Raw genomic sequence first — 20,647 nt, 5'->3', positions numbered from 1 at the left:
AGTCCTGGAACTCTCTGCTAGTGTACTCCCCGCCATTGTCTGACCTCAGACACTTCACACTCCTCCCCTACTCCTTCTCCACCTCAGCTTTCCAGATCTTGAACTTGGTGAAGATCTCTGACTTCTCTCTCATGAAGTAAATTCAGAGTTTCCTTGAGAAATCATCAATCAGGGTCATGAAGTATCTGGCCCAATTCCTGGCTAAAACTGGGGCTGGTCCCCACACATCCGTGTGTACTAACTCCAGAGGGGCTGCACTGCGGGCTATACTGATGTTGAACTGAACTCTCCTCTGCTTTTCCATCTAGCAAGGCTCACAGATCTCCCCTGTAGAACCATCCTCCAGATCAGAGATGAGTCCTCTCTTGCTTAACTCCCTCAGCCCCCTGTCACCCATGTGGCCTAGGCGGTAGTGCCACATCCTGTAAGCCCCCTACTGGTCCTGTGCTGCAGCTGCTGCATCAGACTCTCCGGTCACCACAGATCCCTCCATGCGATAGAGGTTATTGTCCAACCTCCTGCCTCTCATCACCACCATAGCTCCATTGGAGATGTTCAGTACTCCGCTTCTAGCCCTACTGCTGAAGCAGTATCCACTGCGCTCCAAGTAGCCAAGTGACACCATATTCTTTTCCAGCTCCGGGATGTGCTTTACATTTGTCAATGTCCTCACAGTCCCATCAAACATCCTCACCCTGACTGTCCCTATCCTAGCCACCTTGCAAGGATGATTGTCGCCTAGAGTCACTGATCCCTCATCTGTCTTGGTGTATGTCGCAAACCAAGACCTGTGTGGTGTGTAGTGATGTGAGCACGCAGAGTCTAATGTCCACTCCTCTGTGTAATACCTGTGACCATCTGATACCACAAGTAGATCATCCTCCACCTGCTGTCCAGCAACTGCACTCACTGATTCTGAGCCACTTCTTTCTCCCTCCTTGCTCTTCCATAGTGGACATTCTCGCTTGAAGTGCCCGAACTCGTTGCACTTGAAACATTTCACCTCTTTCTTTCCCTTCTTGGACTTGGACCACCCCCTGGACTTGCTTCTACCTCTGCCTCTACCTGTCCTCTCCCCTACTGCCAAACCCTCCTGGGGAGCCCGATCTCTAGTTAACTTTTCCCTCTGCTCATTCGACCTCAGCACCGAGACCATGTCCTCATACTCCAGAGTCTCCTTGCCGTAGAGCAGTGTAGTCACCAAAGAATCATATGATCCGGACAGCGAACATAGAAGCAATAGAGACTTTTTCTCCTCATCCAGCTTCACCCCGATATTCATCAACTCCATGCACAACTGGTCAAACCTCTGAATGTGGCCAATCACATCAGATCCCTCCTGCATTCGAAGACTGTACAACCTCTTCTTTAGCATCAGCTTGTTGCACATATTCTTTCCCATGTACATGGTGTGCAACTTCGACCAAAGGCCTTTCGGGGTCTTTACTTCTAGCACCGAATACAATGCCGCATCTGCCAAACTTTCTCTGATCACCGAGCATGCTTTCTTCTCCAACGATGCCCACTGTCTATCTGTCATTCCGTCAGGCTTCTTATCCAAAGCCTGATCCAGATCTGCTTGCACCAGAATATCCTCCATCCAGATTTTCTACATAAAAAAATTCTCCTTGCCATCAAACTTTTCAAACTCGACCTTCATATTGCTGCCCATGACTGGATCCAAGCCAAACAAGCAATATAAAATCAAGAAGTGTAGAATATACCTTGATGGTGCCTTGCTGAAAATTTTCAACATTTGGGATCTTCAACTTCTCGTACTTGGAACCGCTTCCTCACCACCGTGGCTCTGATACCAACTAGTGGAGCATGATCCCGGCTCCTCCCATAGACCTTTGGCACAGCGAAACTAGTGATGAATAGATCTGGAGTCGTCTGGACACGATCCAAGGCCCTTGACGAAATCAGCCTGGTTGCTGTCTTCTTCGTCAGCCTTTCATTCCAGATGAAGAATGCCTCTGAAACTACTTTTAAACCTGAACCGAGGCCCTCCAATTTATAGATCTTGAATCGGGGTATTCTAGATAGGAAAGAAGATAGATGGAGACAGACCTCGTAGATCTGTCCTGCTACAGCCTTTCTTGTAGATCTGTTGATGGAGATCTCACCCATGTCTCAAACGACCTCAGATCAACTCCAGATCTGAGAGGGACTTGTACCAACCTCTTCTCAAGAAATTTTAGGTCCTGGACCTGGTGTTTGGGTGCCTGCAAGAGGGGGAGAGCAGATCTGGTAGGCGGCTGCAAGGGGGAAGGGGCTTGCGCCTCCCTTTCTTTTCTTTCCTTTTATGGACTGGTGGCATGAAACCCTAGGGTTTCTTGCTCCTGGTGCATGGAAGATTGCTGGAGAGAGAGGAAGAAGAGAGAGAGAGAGACTTGGGAGAAAGAGTTGTCTATTTTCTTGGCTTTTTTCAAACCTATACACAGTACATGTATATATAAACACAGGGTCAAGTGACCCAAACCCAAAACTCCCTTGACCAACTCTATGGGAGATTAGGTTAACCCAAACCCATGTACACCCATGACTCAACCTAATCTCACCTATCCTGGGCCCAGACCTGGCCCATAAAGAGTTGGTCTCTTGAGGCCCACATAACCTAGACCTCAAGAACCCGAAAGGCCCACAACCTTTCAACCTAGGGCCCAACTAGCCCTAGAGCCTCCATGAAGCCCTCTTGAATGATGGACCTTGGCCTTAGCCTTGATCCCCTGGGCCTTGGGCACACCACCTGGATCATAACAGTTATATGGGGAGCAAAGTCGAACTGCTCGATATGAGATATCGAAGCAGTTGTTCTGTGCTCGTATGACTGAAGGCTCTTCCATATAAACGTATGTTCTAAAGATGATTGATTTGATCACTCATCTGGGACAGCTGAGTTTTGCCATGGATGGTGAACTAAGCCAGAATTTGATCCTGTAGTCTCTCCCTAACTCTTTTTCTCAGTTTTTCATTAATTATTATATGAACAAACTGAACATCAGCTTGCCTGAGCTGCTGAATATGTTAAAAATAATAGAGAACCATTTCAAGGGTGAAAAGGCTCAGGTTCTTCATGTTGATAAGATCAGCAAGAAGAAAGCGAAGAAGAATTTTAAGAAAAAGCTGAAATCTAAGGTTGACATCTCCAGGAAGAAGGTGAAGAAGGTCTTCGCCAAAGGTACTTGTTATCACTGTGGCTAGGAGGGCCACTGGAAGAGAAATTGCATGGAGTATCTTATAACTGTGAAATCAGTAAACGTTGCTAAAGGTTTGTATGTGATACAAACTAATTTATCATTAAGTACTTCAATGTCAGATTCTTGGGTATTGGATACCATCATGGTTCATACCTTTGCAAATCATTGCTGGGTCTATAGGGAATAAGAAATCTGAATAAAGGTGACTTTGAGCTATTCGACGCAAGTGAAGAGTCCATTCAAGCCGAAGCCATAGGAATCTAGGTTTTGAAGTTACTTTCGAGAAAAGTTTTGGAACTAAAGATCTGTTATTACATTCTGAATATTGTTAGAAATATTATTTCTATACCATTATTATTGAAATAAGATTTTGAAATAATTGCAAAGAATAATGGTTATTCTATATATTTTTCTAATGAATATTATAGAAGTATTTTTATTGATAATGGTCTTATTTTTCTTTCACTTAATGATAATGTACTTCACGTTGATAATATGAAGAAAAGAAAGAGAGAGGATGTGAATGTCACATATCTCTAACACTGCCGACTTGACTATATAAACGAGTCAAGGATTAATAAGTTATACAAAGTTAATTTTTTTGATCCTTATGATTATAAATCATATAGAACTTGTGAATCTTGTCTCATGAAAAAAATGATCAAGACTCCATTTACTGGACATGAAGATCGGGCGAGTGACATTTTGGATCTTGTACATACTGATGTGTGTGGTCCAATATTGATTTAAGCCAGAGGTGGATACTCTTACTTCATCATATTTACTGATGATATGTCTAGGTTAGGATATGTGTATTTAATGAAATACAAATCTAAAGCTTTTGACAAATTTAAAGAGTATCAAAGAATGGTCAAGAAAATAAACTGGTAAAAGTATTAAAGCTCTTCGATCAGATCGAGGATGAGAATACTTGTCTAGTGAGTTCCTTGATTATTTGAAATAAAATGGTATACTCTCTTAATGGATGCCTCCTTATACTCCATAATTAAATAGAATTGCAAAAAGGAGAAATCACATCTTATTAGATATGGTGCAGTCCATGATGTGTTTCACGGATCTTTCATTATTATTTTGGAGATATGCCCTCGAGGCTGCAGCATATATTTTAAATAAAGTACCTTCGAAATCTATTTCTAGCACTCCATATGAAATATGGTAAGAAAAAAAATCCAATCTTAAGCATCTTAAGATTTAGGGCTGCCCAGCTAATGTGAAAAATATTGATGGATATAAGCTGGATGGTAGATTAAAAAAATACAGGTTTGTAGGTTATCCCAAGGAGAGTATAGAATACTACTTCTATAACCCTACTCAATAAAGGGTGTTTGTTGGTAGGCATGCCATTTTCTTGGAGAAAGAGTTTATTCAAGAAGGAGGCAGTGGAAGGTTTGTTGAACTTGAGGAAGTTCAAAACCTACAATCAATCCAGGATTCATCAGATGGTTCTCAACCAGATGTGTCCATTGTTGAGACACAACCCTTACACACGCATCCTCTTTGAAGGTCGAGTAGAGTGCATAGAGTACCACTCAAGTATGGGTTTGTCATTGAGAATGACAATACAACCCACATCATTGAGAATGATGAGCCTACGACCTATTCGGAAGCTATCATGAGTAATGACTCTGACAAGTGGTTCAATGTCATGAAATTTGAAATAGATTCTATGTATGCCAACTAAGTTTGGATGTTGGTTGATGCATCTGAGGGTATGACCCTAATAGGCTGCAAATGGATCTTAAAAAAAAAGATTGGAGCAGATGGTCAGGTAGAGACCTATAAGGCTAGACTTGTCATAAAAGATTTCAGACAAAAATAAGGTGTTGATTATAAAGAAACTTTTTCGTCCGTAGCCATACTCAAGTCTATTCAGATAATGCTTGCTATTGCAGCATACCATGACTATGAGATCTAATAGATGGATATCAAGACTACCTTCCTCAATAAAAATCTTGAGGAAGAAGTCTATATGACTCAGCTAGAGAAATTTGTCTCAAGTGGGAGAGCAAATCAGGTATGCAAGCTAAATAGATCTATATATGGATTAAAGGAAGCATCGAGGAGCTGGGACATCCATTTTGATGAGACAGTCAAATCGTTTGGCTTCATCAAAAATATGGATGAACCTTGTGTGTACAAGAAGAGTAGTGAAAGTGCTATTATCTTTTTGATCTTGTATGTGGATGACATACTGCTCATTAGGAATGATATTCCAATGTTGCAATCGATCTAGACTTGACTATCACAAAAGTTTTCCATGAAAGACTTGGGTGAAGCATCCTATATACTTGGTATAAAGATCTATAGAAATAGATCAAAAAGGATGTTAGGCTTATCTCAGTCTAGGTACATTGACTTTGTGTTGAAGAGGTTCAACATGGAGGGAAGTAAAAGAGGTTACTTGCCCATAGGTCATGGCATACAACTCTCTAAGAAGATGTCTCCTAAGATACCTGAAGAGAAAAATAGAATGAGTTCTATTCCTTATGCTTCGGTAGTAGGATCAATAATGTATGCTATGTTATGTATCAGGCCTGATGTGGCTTATGCCTTGGACATTGTAAGCAGATTTCAGACTGATCTCGGGAAGAATCATTCAAAAACTGTGAAAAATATACTTAAGTACTTGAGAAGAACTAGAGATATGTTTCTAATATATGATGGATCTGATTTAAAACTGAAAGGTTATACCGATTCTAGTTTTCAATCTGATTCGGATGATAGCAAATCGATATCTGGATATGTGTTCACCTTGTATGGTGGTGTAGTAAGTTGAAAAAGTTTCAAACAGCAAACTGTTGCTGACTCGATCATTGAGGCTGAGTATATTACTACAAATGAGGCTATCAAGGAGGCCGTCTAGATGAAAAAATTCATCACAGAGTTGGGTGTGGTCCCAGAGGTTGAACAACCAATGCCTCTTTATTGTGATAATACTGGAACAGTTGCTCAAGCCAAAGAATCAAGATCTCATCATAAATCCAAGTACATCCTAAGACGGTTTCACTTCGTTCGGGAGATAGTCGAAAGATGTGATGTGATTGTGGAGTGAGTTGACACTAAAAAAATATAGTGGACCCATTCACTAAGACCTTGTCAATGCAGCAGTTTGACTGCCATCTTGATAACATGGGTATCAAGTATAGGGATGATTGACTTTAGTGCAAATGGGAGATTGAAAGAATTATGTCCTATAAGCCAATTGTATATGGGATGTGATAGGGTGTGTATTATAATTTATCTTTCAACTCATGTAATTAACATTAATATTATTAATAAAATTAGTATTTTTGATTCATTATATGCTGCATCTTATTAATTTTAGGATTATAATGAACCCCATAGGTCTAGATGATGGTTTTAGGGCTGTGATGAGATGACACCAGTGAGACCTAAATCTTTGATAGCCTTGATTTAAAATATTCCTAATCGTTGGTATATTGAGTCAGAGATCAATGATACCAGTAAAACTGGCATGTCCTATGTATGCTCAGAAATGAGGATGGTTGATCTCATAATCACTTATGTGGTGATACTACTATAAGGATATGGGTGCTCATTAGAAAATGAGTTCACTGAATTGACATTCGAGAGAATAATCAGATGGAGTCTTATTTATATGTCAACTGATAATTCTCTAGTGAGAGTTGTGTAAGTGATCTTTTGACCTGAGGTCACCATGGTACCTTATGTACATGGATCCATATTTTGGTTCACTACCTAATTTGATTCTCTAATCCTTGTGTGGGGTGTTCTGGATATGGTGAAGTATACATAAAAGTTGTGAGTGATCAATAATGGATCAGTCACTCCTAATAAGGGGAGTGAACATCCTATGTGATCTCATAGGATGATGATTCTGGAAGTCTTTGGCCAAAGCAGGGTGCTAATTAGAAAATTTTTTTTAATATATTATCAAGTGAATCATCACCTTCAGATCGAGATATATAAAGATAAGTGATTAGATTTGACATATTTTCATGCCCACAGCTCATTTGAGATATTGTTTGACTGAAGGATTGAATTACACGAGAACTTACCACTGAAGGATATTTTGATAATTTTTTATCAAAATTTTAAATTTTTTAAATAGTCATGATATGTTGCTAGACATCAATATTGACTTGTGGGCTTGATAAAAATTGAAATAATTTGATTTTAAAATCAATTTGGAAGAGTCCAAGTTGATTGGAATTCTTTGGGTGACCTAATCTCATCGGATTAGGGTTACGCCGAAAGTTCAGATCTACTACTGGCTAGATTTGGAACCCAATGGGTCACACACTTTGAGATTTGGTCTTGACCTAATTTAATTATAATTTAATGTAAATTATATGAGTTAATTTGATATGCTAGCACATTGTATTAACCCAAGTTTTCAAATTGATTTGGTTCAAAATATTTGAGCTAACCTAGACCAGTTCGCTTTGACCTAATGGGATTCAATCAATTTGGATTGGATTCTTACCCAACTTGGACCAATTTTAAGTGGAGGACTCCTCCACATTCAGTAATACAAAAATATAATTGCCACCCACCTCAAATCAGCATGAGAAATAAAGAGCCCTTCTTAAAGAAGGCTCTTTATTAAACACGTTGCCTTAGAAGATAAATCAGAAATCCTATGTTTTAATGTCAAAAATTAATGAAATTTTTATAACACATAAAGAAAGAAGAATTATTCTACTCCAAGTATTTGAATCATCAAAAATTTACTCAATGAATTTATTTGGCATGTGGGAAATTGGAGCATCAAAAGTTAGTGCCCCTTCATCCCATGTAACGTCCCCTGGTCTCTTATTTATAGGAGATGCCCCAAATGGCTTCTAGTAGAAATTTTTGGGTAACCTAGAGATAAGGGACGTGGAAATCATAGAAAAGAATCAAAAAAAAATTTGAGAAAAAAAAGAGGGGAATTTGAGTGGCAAAATATGCTACAAGGGTGGTGAGATTTTCAATAATTGTTGCTGGAGTGCCCTAGGATTTATTTTTTTCATATGTTGGAGAAAAAAATTAAATCCTAGATTATGTGATATCTGAAGAGTGTTTTCTTGTGTCATTTTGGTAGTAAGATTAAAAGCAACTGGGCTTTGGTGCGATCGTGATGCAAGTTTGAAGCTGATAGGGTTCTTGAGAAGATAAGGCTGCGACTGCGCACCAGTTGGGAAGGATCTTGGCCAACATTCATGTGGATCACCATTGGAGAACTTCTACCTTAAAGCCTTGTGGAGAACATTAATGTGCCACTTTTTTATTTTGGTTAAAGTATAATATTCTATCTCTTTGCATGCTTGAATTTGCTTTGATCGTGTTCGACAAGGTGATTTTAGGGTTTTGGGTTCGGTTCGATAGTTTTATTTGATAAAGCTATTAATTTGAGTATTTTAAAAAAAATTAAAAAATACTTTCTATTATGTGGCTGGAACCCAACACAATCAAGTCAAATACTTCTAAATTAGACATATAAATATAGGTCAATTTCTTCCTACTTTGTCTGACTTGTGTGCGTGACTCCATAGGTTCAAACACTAAGTCGGTAGCATAGGAACCAATTCCTACACTAATCGAGATACCATCTAGCAATAATTTTCAATATTTAGATAGGTCAAATTTTCATAAAAGAATATTTTAAAATCCATACACATGGTTATCGCATAATTTATCCTTTTGACCTTAAATACTTTAGGATGGTCTCAAATTAACTATCAACCAAGATTGCTTCATTCGCATTGTATTTCAACCTTTCAAATCCATCTCATAGATTACCCTGATCAAGATTTTGCTAAATTAAAATACAGTGATACATCATCTTCAATAATCTGAAGGGATCAATCCCATCTTGATCCACATACAGACTTTGCAAGTACTTGACTGTACCCAGTAGCCTTCCATCACTACATTAGAAATCCAGATAGTTCGGCACCAAAGTGTAGTGACTTGCTTGCAAGTCACTATGGTGATCTCAGGTCTGAAGGATATTTATACCCATGTATTTTACGAGCAGCTCTGGACAGCAGAACACTCAGCAGGTGAGTCACTTGTTCAGTGACGATGTACCCCTACATCTTACCTGTATGCCATACCAGTGTCACCACACTCTTTGGTTAAGAGGACAACCAACTCATATAGCACACAATGACCTTTACTCGATAAACATCATCATCCTGTAATGACATATCATTTGATTGTGAACATGTTTAAGAACTATATGATACATCCTCTCTTTATCGGACAATAGCATAGTTCTAAGGACTTCATCACAACACAAGAGTTCAAGAAAGATGTTACGTTATGATGAAAAATATCAAAATAATTTTTATTCAATAATCAATAATTTATATACAATGATGAACTCAATCGTCACATGATTAGTTTTAGGACATAATTCCCAACAGGTGCTTTTAGAGGATTTTAACAGCGGGATGCTCGTCCTTGGCCTTGATCAGGCGATGGTGGTGGTGGTGGTGGTACATAAAGGATCGAGGTAGGAGGTAGGACTTCTTGGAGGTAGTGGTGGGGGAGGAAAGGTCATTGAGATCATTCATGAGGTCCTAGGCATTGATAATGGTGGTGGATGAGGCAGAGGCGGTGGTGAGCTGGGGATCGGGGTCTTCTAGGGTTTTGAGGGAGCCGTAAGTGGTGGAGGTGAGGGAGATGAGATGGATAGACTAAAGAGGAGGGAGGGAGATGGAAACATGGGAAGAAGAGGAGGTGGAGGAGCTAGAGGGGAAGGTAGTGCTGTCGGGGAGCACCACCCAACCTGTCTTCCTCACGAGAGTGGCGATGACCTCATTGATGTCTGCCCATGCCCGAAGGTTATAGTTCCCATGCCGTTGGAGCCCAAACAGGATTCTCGCAGTGATCACCTGTCAATGCCGCTCCCTAAGCTTCACCCTTTCCTTCTCCTCCAACCACAGCCACCTTATCACCCCCCTTGCATCATCCCCTCCCCCCCATTGCTGCTATCATTGATTCCCCCTAGTTGCTCGAAGTAGCATGGGGGCCCAAGCCGAACTTTGGGTCGAGTTTCGGGCTTGAGCCTGAGCCGAGCCAAAGGTATATCTGAGCCCAGCCTAAAAGCAAAATGAGCCTATTTTTTGGGATTGAGCCCAACCAAAATGGTTTCGGGCCGAGTCCGAAGCCCAGCCCAAAGCTGACCCGATCCGATGGGCCTTGTGTTATGAAATTCAGTGTAGCGGTAAAACGATAATTTTAAAATTTTTTCAAAATTATAATTTTACAGTGAAAATTATTAATTAATTTAATTAATTAACATGTATTAACCCTATACAAGGATCTAAATATGATATATATAGAATGTATTTAAATTTGAAATTTCAAATTCTACAGTAGATCTTTTATTATTATGTGTTTAGAACACATTACCTTTGTACGGATAGTTGATCGCCATAGTTTGATCACTATTGAAAAGGTCTGATCATTACAATATAGCCACACAGTATGTCTGACCTCTACGGATCATCCACACAAAGCTCCCGATCTGATCGGCTCCTCACGAATGCTAGTTCATCGCAGAACCCTTTCGACGGCTGATGCTGATCGAACTCCTTCGATCGATGTTTGCCAACTCCTCAGATACTCTGAATCATTAGCAAAGGTGCTTGAGAGGTTGATGAAGCTCTCCTTGAAGTTTGGTGGGCTCACGACACTCATAGCTCACCTTCTCACTTCCCAAACCCTAGGCAGAAACCCTAGGGTAGTCACTGAAAACCCTGCGTCCACTTTTATTTCTTTTCTTTTCTTTTCTCTTGAAAGTTTTTGAACTTCCAACTAGCACACAAGGCTTCCTCACGCCCACTATTCTCTCTCAAAAAAATTCTACACACGCCCCACCTTCTCTTCTCTTTTAAAACAGTGCAAGATGTGTCTTATCCGCGTGAGAGGATAAAGATAGGTGGTTGCTCACTTGAATTCAAATCGAATTTGAATTCAAATGCAAATCATCCCATCCTTATCCACTCTGGGTGAGAGAAGAGAGGAGGCGTGGGTTCTTTGTGCATAAAAAATTTATACAAGAAACTCTTTCTCGTGTAGATTAAATGGCGCACAAGATAAGGTGGGTGGCGCATGGATTAGTTGCCCATTCAAATTCAAACATCCTTTGAATTTGAATGGCCAACAAACCAATCTTTATCTAGATTAATGGTGCACAAGGGAGGGCATGGGAAGGCTTCTGTGTGGGAGAAAATTCATGAGAAGTTGTTTCTCGTGAATACAAATGGGCACAGATAAGTGAAGTGGCGCAAGGAGATGAGGTCAAAGTGGTTTCAACCTAATTGAGCCAACCTAATCAAAATAGGTTAGGCACAATTAGACTAAGTTAAACCCAACATAATTAGTCTTAATTAGACTCAATAAAATCCTAATCAAATCAGAAATTGACTAAGCCCAATCCCTGATCAGATCAGGGACCAAACCACCTTGGCGATTAGGTCAACACTTAACCTAATCGGGTCAAACCCAACTGAATCCAATTCAATTGGACTTGATTCAAAAATAATTACATAATCAAATTGAGTTAATTAGTGATCAAATCACTAATTAAATCTCTCATAAATATTGAGTCCAAATCCGATGGGCAATCGGGCATCAGAGTCCATCAAAATGAAACCCTGATCAAAAAGTCCCAAACCAGTGAGACTCTTGACCCTGATACCCAAAATGTGTGGAACTCATGATTAGAGAATCTTGATTTTCGATCACAGAGTTCTAGACATGTAGGACTCAAAGTCCATGAGCATTAGGACTCTTCACCAGCCATCAGATCAGATAGGAATCTCTAATGTGTGTGACCCCGCAGGTTCGAACCTAAGCCAGTAGCACGGGAACCAATTCTTGTACTAATCGAAGTGACCATCTAGCAATGGTACCCGATATCTGGATAGATCAAATAGTCACAATCACAACATTTAGAACCTACGTGAATATGGTTACTGTATAATTCATCCTTTTGACCCCTGTGTTTAGGATGACTCAGGGTTAAACTGTCAACCCTGATTAGATCATCCGAATCGTGCTCAACTCAAACAGTCCTGTGACTCCTCACTAGGACTACCCTGGCCAAGGTTTTGCTAAATTAAAATATGACTGTACATAGCTCCTGAACTGGAGTGGTCAATCCCATCTTGACACACGCACCGACAAGTCAAGTACTTGACTACACCCAGCAGCCTTCTGTCACTGAATTAAAAATTCAGGTAGTCCAGTGCCTAAGTGCAGTGAGTTGTTTGCAAGTCACCATGACAATCTCAGGTCGGAGGGACAGTTATACCCATATCCCATCAGAGCAAATCTTGACAGCAGAAAAAGCTTCAGAGTCGGTCACGTTCAGTGTAGATGTACCCTTACATCTCACCTGTATGCCATACCAGTGTCTCCACACTCTTTGGTTAAGAGGACAACCAACCCATATGGCACACAATGACCTATACTTGATAAATATTGTTGTCCTTGGTAACAACGTATCATTTGGTCGCGAACAGGTTTAAGGACTAAATGATAAATCTGCCTTTGTCGAGTCTAAATAGTCTTAAGGACTTTACCACAACACAAGAGTTCATTAGAAGATGAAATAATTTGTGATGAAAAATATCAAAATAATTTTTATTTATTTATAATTCATTTACTAATACAAGAAAAAGCACAACCATCAAGAGGCTGACGATTGGCTTTGGGACACTATTCCCAACAATCTCCCACTTGGCCTAAAGCCAATCGGTGCAGTATCTAATACCCATCTTCAACTTGAAGTTGTTGAACTCCTTCACCGCAATGGCTTTAGTGAATGGGTCGGCCAGGTTCTCCTTTCCATCGATCTTCTGAAGGTCGACGTCACCTCTATCAATGATTTTTCGGATGAGATGGTAGCAGCGCAGAATATGCTTCATCCGCTGGTGTGCCTTTGGTTCCTTCGCCTAAGCAATGACTCCAGAGCTGTCACAGTAGAGCAGAACTGGACCAACAAGGGAGGGTGCTACTCCGAGCTCGATGATGAATTTTCTCAGCCACACCACTTCTTTGGCAGCATCTGATGCAGCGACATACTCTGCCTCGCAAACTGAATCAGCCACGGTGTGCTGCCTGGAACTCTTCCAGCAGACAGCCCCACCATTAAGGATAAAAATAAATCCCGACACACACTTGCTGTCATCATGATCAAACTGGAAACTAGAGTCTGTAAACCCTAAAAGTCTCAAGTCCAATTCACCATAAACAAGCCACTGGTCTTTAGTATTTCTTAAATACTTCAGGATGGTTTTAACAACCTTCCAGTGATTCTTTCCTGGATCAGATTGGTATCTACTCACTATCCCTAGTGAGTATGCCACATTTGGTCATGTACATGTCATGGCGTACATGATAGATCCCATTACCGAAGCATATGTAATTCTATCCATACGCTCTCTCTCTTGAGGTGTTGTCGGACAATCCCTCTTCGAGAAAGAAATTCCATGGGGTCCACATCGGTAGGGCTGGAAGTTGGCTTAGGTCAGCCATTTCTTTAGATTTGAAAATAAAAATCACATCGATCTCATCGATGCTGAAATTCTAGATCTAACTATTAGATCTACCATAGGAATCAAAATAAGTTAGAGATCGTTACCAAATAAATTTTGATCTTAATCTCCTCTAATCTAATAGTTGGAGAGGGTGTTCTTCAGATCACTCATAGCCACATGAAGTCATCTAACCTCTATAGAAAAATCCACATGAAGACTGACGCAGATCAGGGGCTCGGAGATGCTAGTCTGCAAACAACTTTGATAGCTGACCTCTTCTTTCTTCTAAAAGCACCTTGGACACTCCAAAGTGATAGGAGATCTAGAGGAGGAAGAGAGGAGGAGGAGAGAAGGCTCTGAAAATAAAAAATTTGCAAGAAAATTGATCATGAGATGTCCAAGAGAGGGGTCCCCTTTTTATAGACTAAGAATTAAGACTTTCCAAGAAAGGATGCCAGGAATCAACATCAAAAGCCCTTTTTAGCATCTTCAAAAATTTTATAAAAATTATTAAAATATGGAGAAGAAATTTAAAGTCTCAAACACTAAATAATTTCTTAATAAAAATAAGAAAAAAAATAATATAGTGCTAATAATATAACATATACGAAAAATCACTTTCTTAGTCTGCATCTTATCTCTAATTCGGATCTCATTCAAATTAGGCAAGAGATAATATTATTACTCATCAGCTATAGCCGACCACCCTTATTGGATCCTCTCCCATGATGCCAAAAATCACAACCCAAATCTAATTAGGTATGGAGAAATTGACATGGATCCAGATGTGGTGCAAAAGATATGGATAGAGTCCTAGTCTGACTTGGACTCTTCATTTCTAATTTAATTCTAATCCAAATTAAATTTGGATTAAAACCACTGATAGAAATGAGTTTAATCTAATTAAAAATCTAAATATCTCATCAAATTTCTAACTTAATTAGGAATTAGCTAAGTCAAAATTCTGATTGAATCAGGATCAAATTTTCCTTGTAATCGGATTTGATCATATCAATCCCAATCTGAGGCGAACTGAATCTAATTCAATTAGACTTGTTCCAAAACTTTTTACTCAATCAAATTAAGTCAATTAGTAATCTACTTGTTAATTAATTCTTCATAAATGATAGAGTTTTAGTCCCAGTGGGACTCTCCCACAGAATCCTAGTTCAAGTAGGACTCTTCACTAGAGTCACAATCCAATTAGACTCTTCAGCCATTAGATCTGGCCAAATCTTTTAATGCGTGTGACCATATAGATTTGACCCTAAATTGGTAGCATAAGAATAACTTTCTATATCAATCGATGTAACCATCTAGCAATGATGACCCAACGATCGGATGGGTCGAAGTGTTGCAAAGCAACCTTCTAGAACCTACTAGCGTATGGTTATCGTATAATTCATTTCTTTGACCCAAATGCTCAAGGTGACTTAGGGTTTAACTGTCAAGCCTAACTAAATCGACCACATTATATTTCAACCTTTCAAATCTATCTCATAGATTATCCTGACCAAGATTTTGCTAAATTGAAATACACTGATGCATATCTCCTACCAATTCAGAGGGGTCAATTCCATCTTGATTCACACACCAACTTGATAAGTACTTGACTGTACCTAGTATCCTTCCATCGCTAAGTTAGAAACTCAGATAGTCTGGTACTAAAGTACAGTGAGTTGCTTACAAGTTACCGTAGTGGTCTCAGATCGGAGGGACACTTATACCCATCCCCTTCACAAGCTATTTTTGATAGTAGAGTGCTCGGCACATGGTCACGTTCGATGCGAATATACTTTTACATTCCATCTGCATGCCATAATAGTGTCTCCACACTCCTTGGTTAAGAGAACAACTAACTTATATGGCACACAATGACCTATACTTGATATCGCTATTATCCTAGTAATAGCGAATCATTTGGTCGCGAACAATTTTAAGGACTTAACGATAAATCTTCTTTTGTCGATTAATATATATAGTTCTAAGGACTTCATTCCAACACAGGAGTTCAAAGATGATCAATTTGTAATGAAAATACTAAACAACTTTTATTAATAAAAATTTATATATAGTTTATAAGATGAGCACAATCATCTAACGATTGACTTTGGGATATATTTTCCAACAACTCTCACTTGGACTAAAGCCAATCGGTACAGTATCTATACCCATCTTTGATTTATGGTTATCAAACTCTTTAATTCTGAGAGTTTTAGTAAATGGATCGGTTAGGTTCTTCCTTCCATCGATCTTTTGAAGGTCAACGTCATCTCGATCCATGATATCCTGGATAAGGTGATAACGATGCAGAATATGTTTGGTGCGATGATGGAATCTTAGCTCCTTGGGTTGAGCAATGGCTCCAGTATTATCACAGTATAATAAAATAGGGCCATCAACAGAGGGTGCCACTCCAAGCTCGCTGATGAACTTTCGCAACCATACAGCTTCCTTCGCAGCATCGAATGCCGCGATATATTCTGCTTCGCAAATAGAGTCGCCACAGTATTTTTCTTGAAACTTTTTTAGTAGGTTGCTCCATCATTTAGGATAAAAATATAATCTGATACACTCTTACTATCATCATGGTCTGATTGAAAGCTGGAGTTGGTGAACCCCACAAATTTTAAGTTAGTTTCACCATACATAAGCCATTGGTCATTAGTATTTCTTAAATACTTAAGAATAGTCTTTACGACCTTCCAGTGGTTTTCTCCTGGATCAAACTGGTATCTACTCACTACCCCTATTGAGTATGCCACGTCTGGTCTCGTACATGTCATGGCATATATAATAGAACCCACTACCAAAGTATATAAAACTCTACTCATATGTTCTCTCTCTTGAGGAGTTGTTGGACAATCTCCTTTCGAAAGAGAAATTTCTTGACCTATCGAAAGATAGCTTTTCTTGAAATTCTTCATACTGAACCATTTCAGTATAGTTTCTATGTACGTGGATTGGGAGAGTCTGAGCAGCCTCTTAGATCTATCCCTATAGATCTTTATCTCTAGAATGTAGGCTGCTTCTCCCAGATCCTTTATGAAGAATTGTAACCACAGCCACACTTTTATTCTTTATAATGCAGGGACATCATTTTTGATTAAGAAAATGTCATCTACATACAACACAAAAAATATAATTATCAAACTATTTGCCCACTTATATATGCAGGGTTCCTCTCCATTCCTAATGAAATCATACGTTCTGATCACCTTATCAAAACGTATGTTCCAACTCCAAGATGCTAGCTTCAATCCATAAATGGATCTCTGAAACTTGCACACCTTGAACTCATCTGTGGATATGAACTCTTCATATTATATCATATACACCTCTTCATTCAGCTCTCCATTTAGGAAAGCTGTCTTCATATCCATTTGTCAGACTTCATAGTACAGATATGCTGCTATCGCAAGCATGATCCGAATAGATTTGAGCATTGCCACAGGAGAAAATGTTTCATCATAGTCAATACCATAATGCTGATGATAACTTTTGGCAACCAAATGGGCTTTATAGGTCTCCACCTTCTCATCTGCGCTCCTCTTCCTCTTGAAGACCCACTTACACCCTATGGATTTAACCCCTTCAGGTGGGTCAACTAATGTCCATACATCGTTGCCCTTCATGGACTCTATTTTGAATTTCATGGCTTCAAGCTATTTATTAGAGTCAGACCTCTATATCACATCCATATAGGTGATCAGATCCTCATTATTCTCATCGAGTTCGGTAGGATCCCTGTCTCGGACCAAGAAACCTAAGTATCTATCTGGCTGATGTGGTACTCTACCAGATCGCCTTAAGGATGTTTGTTCATTGGGCTCCAGGTTTGATCTCATCAAATTTGGTTCAGATTTAATCATTGGTGTCGGTTCTTTTATCTATCAAACTTCGTCAAGCTTGATTTTACAGGCACTTATTCCTTTACTAAGAAATTTTTTTTCTAAAAAATATATCTTACTGCTGACAAACACTTTTTGCTCAGCAGACAGGTAAAAGCAATATCTTCTCATTTCTTTGGGGTACCCTATGAAATTATACTTATCGAACTTAGGACTGAGCTTGTCAATTTGTAATCATTCAATATAAGCTGGACACCCCCAGACCCTAAAGTAAGAGAGGTTCGGCCTATATCCTGACCATATCTCATATGGTGTCTTACTAACTGACTTGCTCGAAAGATTATTGAGGATAAGACAGGCTATTTTCAGTGTATATCCTCAAAAAGAGATCGACAGAGTTGCAAATCCTATCATGGATCGAACCATGTCTAACAAGATTCGATTCTTCCTTTCTGAGATGCCATTATGCTGTGGCATCCCTAGAAGGATCCATTAGGAAAGAATCTCATTCTCTCCTAGATAGATCAGAAATTCACTGGAAAGATATTCACCTCCTCGATCAGACCTAAAAATTTTAATATTTTTTTTCAGTTTATTTCTCTACTTCATTATAGAATCATTTGAACATTTCAAATGATTCGGCCTTGTGTTTCATCAGGTAAACATACCCATACCTAGATAGGTCATCTGTGAACGTGATGAAGTAGCTATACCCTCCTCTAGCACATGTGCTCATGGATCCATATACATCGATATGTATCAGACCCAGCACATCATTGGCTCGTTCACCTTTTTCAGTAAAAGGTGACTTGGTCATCTTTTCAAGCAAACAAGACTCACAAATAGGTAATGATTCATAATCATGTTTATCAAGAATTTTTTCTTGAGCCAACCTATTTATCCTGTTCTTGTTGATATGACCTAGCATACAATACCAAAAATAAGCATCTGTGACATCATCTATTTTAGGATGTTTATTTAAAATATACATTACATTAGACCTAGATAAGATACAATATAGATACCATTATTCAACTGTCCACGTAAAATTATAACACCATTTAAAATAATATTATAATTTTTTTTATTGATATTTCATAATTTGAATTGATCAAAAGACCTACAGAAATAATATTTAAAAGAAAACTAGGACAGTAATGATATTCATTAAGAATAATATACTGAGACTCGAATACAAGCTTGATGATTCTTAAAGCTAGAACTGGAATTGATCTTTCATCTCCAACATTCAAGAATCTCTTGTCTTCTCCAAATCTCCTAGTGACCTGAAGACCCTGCAATAAATTACAAATATGAATAGGGCTTTCAGTATCTAATACCCAGATCATTGTGTCTATAAGAGAGAAGTTACAAGGTGTTATCACATAAGTATCTTGTCCAACAACTGATTGCTTCTTCTTCTTTGGCCTGTTCGGGTCAAGGAAAGTGATATACTGAGGATAATTTATCTTCCAGTGATCCTGCTTCTTGCAAAAAAAATACTCTGTCTGATTTTGATCAGCCTTGAACTTGAGTTTCTGAGACTGACTCCCAGCATCAGGCACCTTCTTCTTCTTCTTCTTCTTTTCTTTCTTAAAGGGATGATGACTATCCGAAGAAGATCCTCCCACTAGATTCACTATCTCCTTGTGGAGCTAGTGATTTTTCTCAAAAGTCTGTAGCAACCCCAACAGATCATGGTAGTTGATTACAGGCTTTCATCATTCTAAAATGATTGAGGAACGACAAGCAGGATTTGGAAAGAGAGTTTAGGATCACATTTTTCCCCAGCTGTTCTTGCAAAGGAAAGTTGAGTTTGCTCAATTTTTCAATCTGTTCAATCATGTACAATACATGATTAGTAACAGATGCACCCTCCCTCATTTGGGCATTAAAAATGGTGTAAGTAGTCTTGTACCGCTCAACATCATCAAGAGTACCAAAGGAATCCCTCAACACTTGAAGCATTTTCTCTGACTGAGCTTCTTCAAACTTTCGATTGAACTCATCATTCATGGAGGCCTGCATGATGCGACGAACTATGGTGCGGTCATTGAGCTACTTCAAATAAGTATCTCTAACCACTCCTCAGGTGTTAGGAATAGGCTCCTCAGGTGTCAGATCTGTTATCACATAAAGGATCCACTTGTGCTGCAGAACAATCTTTAATTTCTGATACCAATTGTTGAAATTCGATCCGATAAACTTCTCACTATCCAACAGTGATCGGAGTGACAAGTTTGAGGCCATATTTGCATACACAAAAAAGAAATAAAGCCTAATTAGTATATAAATTTATTAATCTTGAAGATTTGAACTTTAGTCTAAAGGTCTTCCTACTATTTTATACGAATTGGTAGCCTCTACCTCCAATTCAAAAAATTATCTTAATTTTTTAGTGGGTACTAAAATCCACACAGACTACATATAGACCCGAGGATGGCTCGGTCAACCCATATGCACCTATAGAAAGGTTCTCAATCAATTATTTCTCCAAACAACTTCTAGTATTTAATTTAGCCCCAAATTTTATTTCAGTAGGCGATGGGCCTGCACTGAAAGTTTTGATTAAGTCAAACCATTAACATGAACCTACTCAGTAATTCTACCTAATGAGTGATCAGGCCCGAGGATGGCTCGGTCAATCCAACCATCATCAGATAGTTCATCAGAGTCATCATATGATGAATGATAATTTTATCATTCAGAGAGAATATCAGATGGATGGAGCCTGCAATATCAATCAAAAATAATGAACCCATTATCACTCACCTTAATGGAAGGCTAAGATCTAGTTATCACCATAACTAGCTCATTTTAAGGACCTAATAATTTAAAGAATTTAATTTATTTAGAGAAGAGAAAAGAGAAGAAAAGATTAATCAGTAGACCATAATCCTTCTGCTGACTTCACCAAGTCACTGAATCGGATTAGGTCATGCTGATTGAACTGGCACCTAGATCAGTCACACTGATCAACCTTAATAGCATAGGCTAACTCGAATCACTTAGCGATTTAATCAAAATCTAGTTCACCAAATTGGCCAGGTAAGTG

This window comes from Elaeis guineensis, chromosome 12 (assembly GCF_000442705.2).
Source record: "Elaeis guineensis isolate ETL-2024a chromosome 12, EG11, whole genome shotgun sequence".
Taxonomy (NCBI): domain Eukaryota; kingdom Viridiplantae; phylum Streptophyta; class Magnoliopsida; order Arecales; family Arecaceae; genus Elaeis; species Elaeis guineensis.
Note: the sequence above shows the minus strand (reverse complement) of the source record.